The following is a 13,636-nucleotide window of genomic DNA, read 5'->3' on the forward strand; positions in this document are numbered from 1 at the left end:
TTTATACTTTTTATAGAAAATCCTGGGGCACACCACCAACCAAAATAGCCCAAAATGATACTAAAACAGTCATATTATACATATAGTTAATAATATAGATTCTAAATTTATTTTACTCACTCAGTGTGAAACCTGGGCCTGTTTCGATAAACACAAAAGGGATATCCTGGCAGGAATGGTGGAAAGACATGACTATAGTATTTCTCATTTTACATTTCTCATTGTTATATGCAGTATACTGCTAAAAGTACCAGCCCATATGCTGAGTATTCTGCCAACAGTTCATATACTCAGGTAAAAGCTCATATAGTCAGCATTATTGGTGGGCATTACCTTGGCAGTGGGCAAATGCGAGAGTCTCTCCGCTCTCAGGATGATGCGCTGGCCTCGGAGACGTCATTTTGTCGCACGAGGTTCAAAGCTTGCGCATGTGTTATTGTACACGTCTCCTAAATTGTAAGAAGCCGAGACTGCGCATCGCTGCACATTGCCGGGAAACAAAACACAGGGGGCACCATAGTTTGGGGAACTTTCCCCGCGGCACACCCGACCATGTGTCGCGGCACACTAGTGTGCCACGGCACACTGGTTGAAAATCACTGGTCTATTCCATGGCCAAGGAATAAATCTACCTGATTTTTCATCCTTTTTTAGCTTTATTTTGAGGAAAATACAAAATATAGGATATACTGTATATACATATGTACACAATTTCTTTACATCAACTTTTATGGACAATTCATCAAAAATGTATCATTTACCCACCCTATCTCTCCCACCCCTCTCTTTATTATCTCTATAGGTCAGTAACACACTTGGTAGGTGTTTTGGGTGGTCTTCTAGCAGCCTTGGACCTGGGTTGGCCTCCCAAACCGCCCTGGTATTGATAGAAGACCCACAATCTTTGCCAGCAAGTAGGGCACAAGTATGATGTCAATACACCCAAGTCGTCTGTATACGTGGCAGAAAAGAGGATTTTTAAAAAAAATTTGATTAGGAAAATTTACCAAAATATGCCATATGCACATGCCCTAAGGACTCAGGGGGATCTATTTGGCGCAGTCCTGGTGTATTTCATGATGCGACACTACCACCAAGTGTGCGCCCGGCTAATAGCCACCATAACATCAACGTCTTGTACTATGTGCTGGTGCCGCATTGTTTGGACAGGCTTCCAGTGTTACTCTGCTCGCTTACGTCTTCTCTATGTTTAGTAGTAAAAATTATTTATTATTGGAAAATTACACCCTAAGGCCCAGATATCAGGGGGATGGCATCATAGTGTTCTAGAGAAGGATTTCTCAAGGGCATGGCAGCCGTCCAGCAGCCAAACCCAAACTGCTACAAATTCCAAGTTACTCTTCACAAACAAACTAGCGATGGAGGAAGTCAGCGCCGGCACTGGGATATCCATTACCATTAATAACGGGCTGGGGAGAGATATCACAGCGGTGAGGAGGACGTACACCATGTTACAGATGCAGGACTTGATGATGCCTTTATCTCTAGATAGGAGGTTAATCTTCCATTTAATTTCTAATTAACTGTCTGCTTAATGGCCCAGCAATATGCAAAGCCTGAAATCTCATTATCTCTCCATATCAGCGCTTCAGCATTGAGGCCCCTAATGTACCATCATGCCACCAGCAAGATCCCTCTGCATGCCAACCTCCCTTATACAGGTGCCACTTGGTAGCATTTCACGTTGCTTTGTGTATATTGTCCTTTCTGTTGCTACTGACAACCTAATCTCCGGATATTTTATCCGCAGGAGTCTGACGAAGATGCTGCTGTGTGGGAACTGCATCTGCCTCCCATGTAGGGGCTATGCTTCCCCCCCCCCCCCCTTCACTGTACATTGTAGTGTACTAATCTGCCTGCCACCACCGTGTACAGTTGCCCCTTCATCAGTATTTATTTAGTGCCATAACCCATCCCCCTAAGATGCTTCTTTTTGTGGCATCTATTTATAATTCACCCTTTTCTTTGGCCACCCTATAACATTCCCCAATTTTAGTATCCCCCCTTCCCACACATAATACTCCCACTTTGTTGTTGGCCTGCACTTAAAATTTCCTCCTTTTAGTACCCACCCACCTTATGCCTCCCTTTCTGTAGCCCCCACATTTTGGCTCTCTTTCTATAGACCCCTAAACTTTTGTCCCCTTTCGGTAGCTCCCACCTTATGCCTCTCTTTCTGTAGCCCCCCACCTTTTGACTCTATTTCTGTAGGCCCTCCACCAAATGCCTACCTTTCTGTATCTCCCACCTTATTCCTCCCTCTCTGTAGATTCCACTTTATGCCCCCCTTTCCATAGACCCAACCTTATGCTTCCCTTTCTGTAGCCCCCCACCTTTTTGGCTGTCTTTCTGTAGGCCATATACGCCATATATTATATAGTGGTCATGTCAGGTATTGCAGTTTACAGCAATATACCGTACTGGAATGGAAATGATGAAGGTGACATTGTCCACATCACACCCCCTACAGTGGTGACAACGTGGTTACATAAAAAGACCTAGGTGGATTGTGAGTAAATTGGGGGAACATTTGAGTGGACTGACCTACCCATGGAAGTGTACATCCATGCAGGAGGCCTCTGCTCCTGAATTTCCATCATTCAGTGGAGGATTCATGCCGAAAATGGGATTTGCTGTAGTTTTCCCAGTATTTTTCAAAGCCCTGTTTAATAAAGATACATCAATAATCTTTGTGAATATTGCGTCATCATATTCTGTAACACTTTTAAATCTGTGTCATTATAGTCCATGCTGTGGGGTTTCAACCATCTTCATGACAATTCAATGGTGTCAGGTGGGTGAAATTTGGTAAAACATTCTAAAAACTGTCCTATGATTAGTTGCTACGGGCAACTTTACGACACCTTTACAATTCTCCTAAATCTTTCTGGGCCAACACTGTGCATGGGACATAAATAGCTAAATAGCGCCACTGAGTGGTCACACTGCAGCATTACATGTATGTAGATTGTACAAACGTAAAACGGTTAAGTTTTTTCTACATTTTGATCAACAGATTATAAGGTAGAAGGACTGAAGTTTGTTTCTTTATCTATAAGAACGGTAATTAATCGTCGAGGTCGGTAACTGAAGTGGGCATGCGCCAGAGGCCTTAGGAACTACATTTCCCGACAGGCTCCTGGTGGTATCGCGATAACTGTTGCAGTGATTTGCGTGGTATAAAAGCTCGCTTTGCGTCTTGCTTAGGTCTCTATCATGGCAGCGGCAGAAGGAGAGAGGTAGGTGTTGTAATCCGATGCCATCCTCTGTAGCCGGGTGGCGGTGGGCTCAGGGGTAAGCTCAGGTAACCTTTGTATTAGATGTTTGTAGCTCTCCTGTGGTTACATGGCGCTGGGGTGTATGTATAATACCGGTCCTACACGTGTCTCCTGTTGGTCCTGGAGTACAACTCCCAGCATGCTATGGGAAGAGGAGCTGTAGCCTAGTAATTGCAGGGGGATATGGGGCTGGAGTACATCTGATCGGTCTGTGAGTGGCACAATCTGATCATTGGATTTTTGGAATGTTAGGGTTGTATATGGGGGAACATGGCTAGAGCTGGGGCTGCCCCAAGTCTTTTATTTTTTTTGCCTTGTATATATGGACTTTACAATCTTGAGACCCAAAGTTGAGTTATTATAGGGTTATTCACAGCAACAAGCTATGGTAGTCTTTTTTTAAGTGGGATCTTCAGTCCTCTAGGTTGGTTTGCTGTACCCCCTAATGCAGTGGTGGCGAACCTATGGCACTGGTGCCAGAGGCGGCACTCGGAGCCCTCTCTGTGGGCACCCAGTCCATCACCCCAGCATGAAGTTCACCAGACAGGACTCAAAGAATCTTCCTACAGAATCTTCCTACAATGATAGGCGAATTTGCCCTCCTCCTTTCAACTGCGTTGGTGTCCTAAGAAGACTGAACGATTGAAAGTTGTTAAAGAACAAGGAGAAATAAATTACTGCTTAAATTGCTGTGCTGGCACTTTGCAATAAATAAGTGGCTTTTGGTTGAAGTTTGGGCATTCAGGCTCTAAAAGGTTCGCCATCACTGCCCTAATGCATGGAGTGGTAGGTTAATAAGTGAATGTCCCACCCTTGGATTTGAGCTCCTGGCAGCTGTGCTATCCATTTGTAGGTATGATGACCTGACCTAATTGGCAAGCTGTTCTTTATCCTGGGAATTACTTGGTTAGATCCGTCATCCCCTTTAAGTGTGACAACGTCTGATGGGAAACCTTCCTGGTGCAGGTTTAGATTTCTAGTAACTTGTATCTTTGCTATTCCAGGCCTCTGGTGCAGATGCCGATCATGGAGGGTTTGGATGTTGGCTGACACTCAAGCAGGTGAGTTCCTGTGGAAATTGTATTGGATCTGATCTATTCTCTTGTATTGGGCTTGAGTTTCTTCGTGTAAGGCTGCATTCACACTACCGCAAGGAGGACGTATATACGGCTGATATACGTCCCCCATAGACGGCAAAGGGCACACTGAGCCCTGCGCGAGCGCTATGCGGCACCGTACTGCTCCGTACCCCGTGAAAAAAATAGGACATGTCCTACTTTTTTCAGGGCATATGGCGCCGAGCGCCATATATCCCTATGGAGAGGGGCGGGGGTGAGCAGCGTGCTACGCTACGGCGGGCACCGGTCGTGTGAATCCAACATAAATATACCAATGGCTCCTACAACCTTCCTCCCTACCCAACACATGTACTGGTGTCCATGATGCAGCATGTCCCTATGGGAAGGGAGAGTGCTGCTTAGCATTTGTTCTAAGTCTCATGGCTGATATCTCCTGGGCTGTAGGGGTACTCCATATTTGTTCCTATTAACTTTTTCAGTGGTTGTGCCAACTTTGCAAGATATCGCTTATCTACAGGTTGGTTGGATAACCAGCTTATCATTGAGGGTCTGAGTGCTGGACCCCAACTATCTGCACACTAGGGTCCCGTTTACACTAGGGGTCTATTCAAACATTCAGTTTTTCAAATGCAGTTTTTGAACAGGTGAGAACAGATCATTGAGAGAAGCTGCCACTCCTGTGTTTTCACTCCACTCCTGGTTCAGACTTCAAAAAACTAAACACGTGGATGCACCTTTAGTGTGTGGAGATTGCTGAGGATGCATGTCCAGGCTGTTTCCCACAGTTGTAAGAACACGCTCTGTATTCTGATTGTTTAGGCTCTTGTGATCAGTAGTTGTCACAGCAGTTGTGGTCCCCGCTGATTATTTTTGGATCACGTATCCTGTAGTGTCAAGTTAATATAGCCTATAGAATATGTTCCTTCCAAAGCAGTGATGGCGAAGCTTTTAGATAGTGCCCAAACTACAACCAAAACCCACTGTCGCAAAGTGCCAACATGACAATTTGAGCGGTACCCTATTGATCTCTGCTGTATCACAAGTTTTAATCGTATTGGCGTCCTTAGGACGCCAATACAAAAGAAAGCAGGAGCCATTTGGATTGTAGCCTTTCTCCAGGGTCCCCTGAAGAGGAAACTGTAGCTCCAACGATAATCCATCTCTGTCCACAATTTCTAGCTCCTTTTGTAGTCCTGGCAGCCAAGTAGGTGTCACTTTAAAATAGCACTGAGTGGGGGGCACCCTGGGCAGTCTTGGACTGGAGGTGGTAAATTCTGTGCTGGGTGCCCACAGAAAGGGCTCTGAGTGCCACCTCTGGCACCCATGCCATAGGTTTGCCACCACTGCTCTAAAGGTTAAGTGAGTCTTTGGCTATGCATTGTTTACCACACTCTACAATATTTTTAGCTCTGTTTGTAGGACTTCTGAGTGATTTTTCCTTACCCTCTGTGTATGAGAAGCCGATGATGCTTTGTTATCCCTGTCTGAACTAATGAGGGACACAGTACAAACTGAGGCTTCTCCATGCTCTCCAATATTTGGACATGTCTGATTCTTGTTTCTTTTACAGGCGCTGCAATGCATTGTGGGATGACTCCAGGATAACCCAAGCTTATCCTAATGCTGCCAGAGGTAAGAATCTGGAGTGTTGTTTGTGACTGCTGCTTATCGATGGCAATGATGAGATTAACCTGTAAAATAGCTGGAATTACCGACAGATTGTTGGTGGTGACACAGGTCTCTGAGCACATTATGAATGTCATGTTGGATGATATGGAGGGGATGTGCAGTGTATTCATCATGCTTTTGTATTTTCTAGGCATGGCATCTGCACTCTGGACAAAGGACAGTGACACCAATGACTAGTAAGGTAAGTGCATTGCTGAGAAATCTCTGCTGCCAGCATGGCAATACTATAGATGTAATACAGAACCCATTATTTGGGATTCATGCGATTTTACAGTGGTAATTGTGACCCAGTTCTACTTGGATGCCCAGTGACTGGACCATAGTTCTCGGGACACATCTGCAATTCTTTCCCATCCTGACATGCGTCTTGGTAGATTTTTGCTATCCTTTCATTTTCAGGAGGGATAACTGGTATTGGCATTGCTGAGCTCCTTATCCTAAAGAATCCTTTCATGGTGCCCACATTTAAAGGATACTAGTTAACATATATATAGTGTCCTAGATGAAGTGTGTTCTGGTCTTGGTTTGCGCAGTGATGATGCCAACCCTAAAAGCTGGAATTACCGGCAGATTGTAGGTGGTGATGTAGGTTAATCTGAGCGCTCTAGATGACCTTATGAGATGTATGCATTTACCATAGTCCTGGATTGTATAGTATATACAGTTTTACACTTGTCCTATGTTACAAATCTAACTGAACTTTTTTGTATTCCAGGTGTGATGCTGATCCTGTACTATGGTAAGTACTAGCCTAATGCTTTACCTAATGTACAGCCGCTAGTCATACCCTAAAGTAGAGCAGTGGTGGACACTGGAGCCCATGACTGTACATCCTTCAGTTTTCTGCTGGAGCAGTCCACTGGCAGACATTGCATGTTATAATGGTTACATTGCCCCAGATCCCCATTGGTGACACATGATGAGACCAGGATTATAGGAAGTGCCGTCTGATGCGAAAGCTGACGAGGTTTTGTTCCAGTTCTGACTGTCACAGTAATCTTTCCAGAGGATGAATCTTCATCTGCTGCCTCTCTGATGCATTATATTTGCCTTTTAGGTGCCTTACACTTGGCTTCCTTGATGTCATTTGGATATAGCAAGAAGTTGTGTGGATGATCAGGTAAGCATATAGATTGTATACTGCTGTGTGGAGAGCCTGTGATGCTTGTTATCCCTGTCTGACATGTTATACATGGAGACACATTTACTACTGAGGCCTCCACACACTTGTTTTATATAGAATTGAAGTTCATACGGTCAAACTGCCTCTCCTGGTTTAAGAAACTGCCCTGAGAAGCGCTAAGTATCTCAGACTTGGCACATGGCCTGCCTCAACATGTGAATATGTTCACAAACACTGATCCAACAACTATAACCCTTAAGGTTCATTTTTAAATGCAGCCACAATGTTCATGGTTCAGACCAGATGTTTGCCCTTGTGAAATCTTATAAAACATTTCCCTCAGTTAGCACAAACATAGCATTGTGCCGACTAATATCTGTCATTCGACACTTCTGTTTAGTGGTAGATCACATGAGCAGATGCAAAATTTAGAGTTTAGAAGGTGAAAAGGAACCTGTCACCACCTGTCTTACAAATGCAGCTAGTGGCAGGTTTGCATAAAGCCCTATTAACTGGCACCCTGCTTTTAGATAAAAATAGTTTCCCTCCAGCATCTAACAATCCTAGCATTTGCACACTGTACCCCATGCATTTAGTTGATCAACCTACATGGACAGCAAACTTCAATTCCTCCTCTCCATGCAGGCTGATCATAAATATGCATGGGGTACAGTTTGCTAACATTTGGAGGCCAAAGGACCTGAGATGTCATCCTTGTCACATGATGTTGCTGGATTTGGCCTGAGACTATGATCCCTCTTGACTATAAATATCCCTGGATACCATGTAAAATTATAAACCCATTTTACCTAGAAAGCTGTCATGAGCTAGTAATTGTGAAAAATGTGGCCATGGGTTCCCTTTAAATCATCCTTGCTAGGCTGACAGTCCATCCACCTTTTAAAAGTGGCTCTAAGACAACACCTTCATAGGGATGTATCAGCAATAGAACATTATCTATCATTTGATTAACACAACTTTTTTTTTTCCTCCTAGAAGAGAATTTCTTGGCAGTGTCCATATGAAGTAGATGGTCTACAAGCAGAAAAGATGAATCCTGATGGCCCAATATTTCCACCTGAACAACTTTGTTAAACCTGCGTGTTAGATTTGTGCAAAGGAAATGTAAAAAATTTCCATAGAATTGCAATAGATCAGGTGTTTGCATACTTGTATAACGTTGTCAGTGTGATACATGGAGACTTTGGATGCCCAGTACATGTGATTACAACTTGTTTGGGAAAATTTGATTATAGGTGACCTGAAGGCTGGATTAATAAAACAACTTGTTTCAACATAAACCTTGCTGTAATTCTTTTAGACAATGCAAACTTGAATTGTATTTATGCCATAGACTTTCTATGGAAAGTACTAGAGGATGCAAACAGCATTTGCTTGAGGGGTATTCCCACAAATTTAATTCAAGATGACCTCCGTCACAAGAGCTCAGATACTGCCTGCAAGAAGTGTGCAGATTTGCTCTACAAGCTACAGAGAAGATATTTACAGCAGGGAAAAGGGTTAGCAGAGCTGATTCTGTGTAGCTGTGGTGTAGCATCCTACCTTGTAGAGCTAATCTTTGAGCTGTAATTTTTTTCCGTCAGATGTTGGTAGAAGGGAAGCTAAAGTGTAGATAAACCTTGCACCCTGATAATCTAAGCAAATTGTCAGCACAGAATCTAATATCACAGGAATCAGTCTACTCAGTACCTACCCACTCCAGAATCCTGCACTGACATCCCCTGAGGTGATGGGAGCTAAAACTGCAATTGTAAAGTTGGGGTTAAAAATGATCCTTGTGTAAATTTTAGAAGTTCTTTTAATGGGCAAATGTATTTGCTTTTTTAAAGCCTCTCCAATGCATAGTGTTTCCACTAGGGGAGATTAATTTTAAGTTTTGTCCTGGGTAACAAGTTGTATGCAAACCCTACTTGGTAGTGGGTAGTTCTGCAGGCAGGGGTCAAATTGTTTTGGTTTTCACAACAAATGTTACTTGTTGTAAAATGAGATTGAGGCTAAAGTGATGTCTAAACCAGATCAACACTTGTATATAAAAGCTGCTACTAGCAATGTATGTGCTCCCTGGTATACTGGTAGTGCGGAGTGTAATATACTGTTGCCTTAGATTAGTCTTTAGTCCACTTGTATTAAAGGGGTTGTCCAGTATTTTTTATTTAGACCCCCAAGCCATATATAGTTCTTACTTATGCTATCACTCCCATTCTAGAGTGCCAAGCACTGCCTACAGTTTGAGTATCATGCACGACTGCAGCTGTATAGTCTCCCCAGCCTCTGTATACAGTAGTTGGTGGCAGTGCACATCTACAGCTTGTTTTCAAGCAAACGTGAGGTCTATAATGTGGAGCTCCTTGAGATGTGACCTGAACCTTATCTACCTAGTTGGCCCCTTGGGTCACACCCTCAGTGGGCCCCTTTGCAGTCAACTCACATTGCTGAATTAAAAATTCAGATGCCAAGTCTCCTGTTCCCTAAAATCAAGTTTTATCATCCCAAACAGCCCCTCACATACATCCTTATGTGGGCCCTGGCACTAGATGTATATGCCAAATTAGATGCTGGTTGGGCTGTGGGTAAGGAATGGTCACAAAATATTTATGGCGGTATGTTTTGAAGGAGTTTGACATACTGTGTTAAGATTTAAAATTTTATTGCAAAAAAAAAGTGTATGTTGCATGTAGTCACCACTAGGGAGCAGCACTTTCCTATGAAATCAAACTATAGCAGAGCCAAGGCTTGATTTTGGCAAATCTGCAGTGTTCCATCTCTGAACATTTTGATATGAATTTTACCCACTGCTTTGACAAAAATGTACAGAAAAATCCCTAGGCAAATATTTAGCAGTAACTTGTTGTGATTTCAAATTGCCTAAAGGGCAGTGCCCAAGTAGCGGGTATAGCTCTGTATATTGAGTCATATATGAAAGATGAGGCCCATGTGCGCTGTCTACACTTTTGACGTTCTATTTTGTAGGACCCATAAAATGTATACAGCATTCCCTGTACAGATGCACTTGATCAGCTTTGTCTGTTTTAGGATGGAAATAACAGGTAATTCTAACACTTCCATCCATTTCCATATTTTACTTCCCATTTTCCAAAAGCCACAACTTAACTTTCTGTACATAGAAAAATAAAAAAAATTATGTCCTAGTGTCATAATATTCCATGAAATGTACTGTACCCACAAAAAAAAAACACATTTGTCATTTTCTAGAGAAATTTTGCCAACTAACTTCTGTGTATGGTGTCTTTTTTTGTGGGACTAATACTATTTTGGGGATTGTACAACCTCTTGATCACTTTCTATTCATTTTACCTTCTATTCAGAGGTAAAATGGAAAAAGAAGTTGTGAGTTGGAGACTTTTTTTTTCTGTTAGTATTCACTATATGGGATACATATTTTTATATTTTGATAGGGCAGAGTATATAAGTATATGATTATGCTTATATAAAGGGGATGAGGCCGGTTATTCTAGTGATCACTGACTCCCAAAGGCTCCCGACTGTTACAGAAACTCCTCAGCACCCCTGATGACATCACAAGGAGGTGACAATTGTTGCCAAGTTGGCACCACCCATGTTCCCACTCAAAACACTGTACAGGCGGTCCCCTACTTAAGGACACCCAACTTACAGACAACCCATAGTTACAGACAGACCCCTCTGACCTCTGGTGAAGCTCCCTGAATGCTTTATCATAGTCCCAGGCTGCACTGATCAGCTGTAATGTGTCTAATGAAGCTTTATTGATAATCCTCGGTCCTATTACAGCAAAAAATGTTTAAACTCCAATTGTCACTGGGGCCAAGATTTTTTGTCTGGATCTACAATTATAAAATATACAGTTTCGACTTACATACAAATTCAACTTGAGAACAAACCTTCGGACCCTATCTTGTACGTAACCCGGGGACTGCCTGTACATGTATGTACTTTGTGTTAAGACTTTGGCTGCATTCACACTGACATGTGCCTTTACCGTAGCATGGCAGGCACACGGCACCAGGTGGGCACTGCTCACCCCCACCCCCCTCCATGGAGGAACATGACGCACGGTGCGTATTCCGCGGAAAGATAGTACATGTCCTATCTTTTCACAGGGTACACTGCCACACTTGTGGGGGACGTATATAAGTCCCCCATACGGCAGTGTGAATGCAGCCTTATACAGTATATGAGTGATGAGAGGAAATTTACCAAGAGGGAAATGTAGATTTATACTGAATTCTGTCTTGTTAGAACAGAAACTAGATAAGTTGTCCAGGGGTTTTCCAGCCACATTAAATTTTCCCCTTTCCTAACTGATCAGTCAGATCAGTCCCACAGATCACTAAAATGGGGTCTGTTGTACCACTAAATTGAACAGAGCAGACGGGTGCGCATGTGCCTGCAGACAAAGCAAGTGGAGCATCAATGGCTATAAGTCTCCTTACATTTGGCTGAGGCTACAATTATAAAATATACAGTTCCGACTTACATACAAATTCAACTTAAGAACAAACCTCCAGAACCTATCTTGTATGTAACACGGGGACTGCCTGCACATATAAAAGTGACATTTAAATAATTTTTTTGATTTTGCCATCTTCTGGTACTAATAATTTTTTCATACTTCAGTATACAGAACTGTGGGTGGTGTCATTTTTTGCGAATTTCGATGATATTTTCAATGCTGCCATGTTTAGAACTGTACAACCTTTTGATCACTTTTTATAGAATTTTTTCTATTTTTTTTTAAATGGCAAAAAAGTGCTATTTTCGGGCGCAGTGTAAAAACTTTATTATATTTTGATAGAAAGGGTATTTTTAGACATGGCGATAACTAATGTGTTTATGATTTTTACTGTTTATTTATATTTATATCAGTTCTAGGGAAAGGGGGGTGATTTGAATTTGATTTGTTTTTTTTATTATAATTTTTTTTTTAAACTTTTTTATTTTTACTATTTTTCAGACTCCCTAAGGTACTTTAACCCTAGGTTGTCTGATTGATCCTATCATATACTGCCATACTACAATATATGGGGATTTTCTTCATAGCACATTGTAATGAAAGGGTTAATACGAGACAGATTTGGGACTTCAGAAGACCCGAAGCTGTCATGGCGGCCCATGCGCCGCCATCTTTTTGAAGCTGCCGGCGGCGATTGATTACTTAGGACCCGCAAACGGTGGCAGCATTGATCGCTGGTGTTACCAGTAAGTCTTTGTTGCAATATGCAGCAAAGACTTACCTGCTATGGAGAGCACTCAGCCCGTGAGCCCTCTCCATGTACCGGGACCCGACGTGTGCTGTACTACTACAGGGTTAAAGGACATCTATCACCAGATCAAGGATTGTAAACCAAGCACACTAACATACTGGTGTGCTCCCTCGGGCAGGATCTGCTCTACTTTTAGCTTCTTATGCCCAGGATTTTACAAAAAAAGGCTTTTAAAATTATTCAAATGACCTGGAGGGGCTCTTTAGGAGTTAATGGAGTCTGGAGCCCCTCTGGCTCATTTGCATAACATTTAAAGCCCTTTTTTCTTAAAAACAAGGGCATAAGAAGCTAAAAGAACAGCACACACCAGTATGTCTGTATATTTGGTTTACCATCCTTGATCTGGTGATACAGTAGATGTCTTTTAAGCTGCGTCCCGAATGGGTTAAAATATGTATTTTAACTTGAACTTTTGAACTGTTCCTGTTTAGTTTACTCAGAAAACTACTCTGTATATTCTGTGGTAAAGCTCACCGCACTCTGCCACACTACATGTATACACAAGACACCTGCCCTGCGCACAGTGATGTCATACACACGGTAATGCACACAGCAAAGTGACAGGAAAAATAAATAGGCTATCATCAAACAGGCAGAGAGTTCTGATGTAGTCTAGATACAGGATCAAAGTACAGAGAGGTAAAAGGAGAGAAATATGGATACAGTAAATTACAGCTAAAACTAATACTCAGGATTGTCATAGACAGGGATAATACACACAGTGATGTCACAGTACAGGGATAATACACACAGTGATGTCACAGTACAGGGATAATACACACAGTGATGTCACAGTACAGGGATAATACACATAGTGATGTCACAGTACAGGGATAATACACACAGTGATGTCACAGTACAGAGATAATACACACAGTGATGCCACAGTACAGGGATAATACACACAGTGATGTCATAGTGCAGGGATAATACACACAGTGATGTCACAGTACAGGGATAATATACACAGTGATGTCATAGTACAGGGATAATACACACAGTGATGTCACAGTACAGGGATAATACACACAGTGATGTCATAAAACAGGGATAATACACATAGTGATGTCACAGTACAGGGATAATACACACAGTGATGTCATAGTACAGGGATAATACACATAGTGATGTCACAGTACAGGGATAATACACACTGTGATG

At 42.4% G+C, this 13,636-nt stretch overlaps 1 long non-coding RNA gene and 3 other non-coding genes across 4 annotated transcripts; all 4 read left to right on the plus strand.

Annotated features, from left to right (window-relative positions):
• Positions 1-1,501: 1,501 nt before the first annotated feature.
• LOC140064754 (uncharacterized) lies at positions 1,502-8,491 on the plus strand. Its single transcript, XR_011847804.1, has 9 exons — positions 1,502-1,516; positions 1,606-1,682; positions 1,772-3,260; positions 4,304-4,360; positions 5,949-6,010; positions 6,198-6,248; positions 6,783-6,806; positions 7,125-7,187; positions 8,187-8,491. It is a non-coding gene; the product is annotated as an uncharacterized lncRNA (long non-coding RNA).
• LOC140066607 (small nucleolar RNA SNORD65) lies at positions 6,054-6,125 on the plus strand. Its single transcript, XR_011848446.1, has one exon. It is a non-coding gene; the product is annotated as a small nucleolar RNA SNORD65 (small nucleolar RNA).
• LOC140066609 (small nucleolar RNA SNORD65) lies at positions 6,598-6,668 on the plus strand. Its single transcript, XR_011848448.1, has one exon. It is a non-coding gene; the product is annotated as a small nucleolar RNA SNORD65 (small nucleolar RNA).
• LOC140066587 (small nucleolar RNA SNORD49) lies at positions 6,980-7,054 on the plus strand. Its single transcript, XR_011848427.1, has one exon. It is a non-coding gene; the product is annotated as a small nucleolar RNA SNORD49 (small nucleolar RNA).
• Positions 8,492-13,636: the final 5,145 nt, after the last annotated feature.

The sequence above is a fragment of the Engystomops pustulosus genome, chromosome 6, assembly GCF_040894005.1.
Source record: "Engystomops pustulosus chromosome 6, aEngPut4.maternal, whole genome shotgun sequence".
NCBI lineage: Eukaryota > Metazoa > Chordata > Amphibia > Anura > Leptodactylidae > Engystomops > Engystomops pustulosus.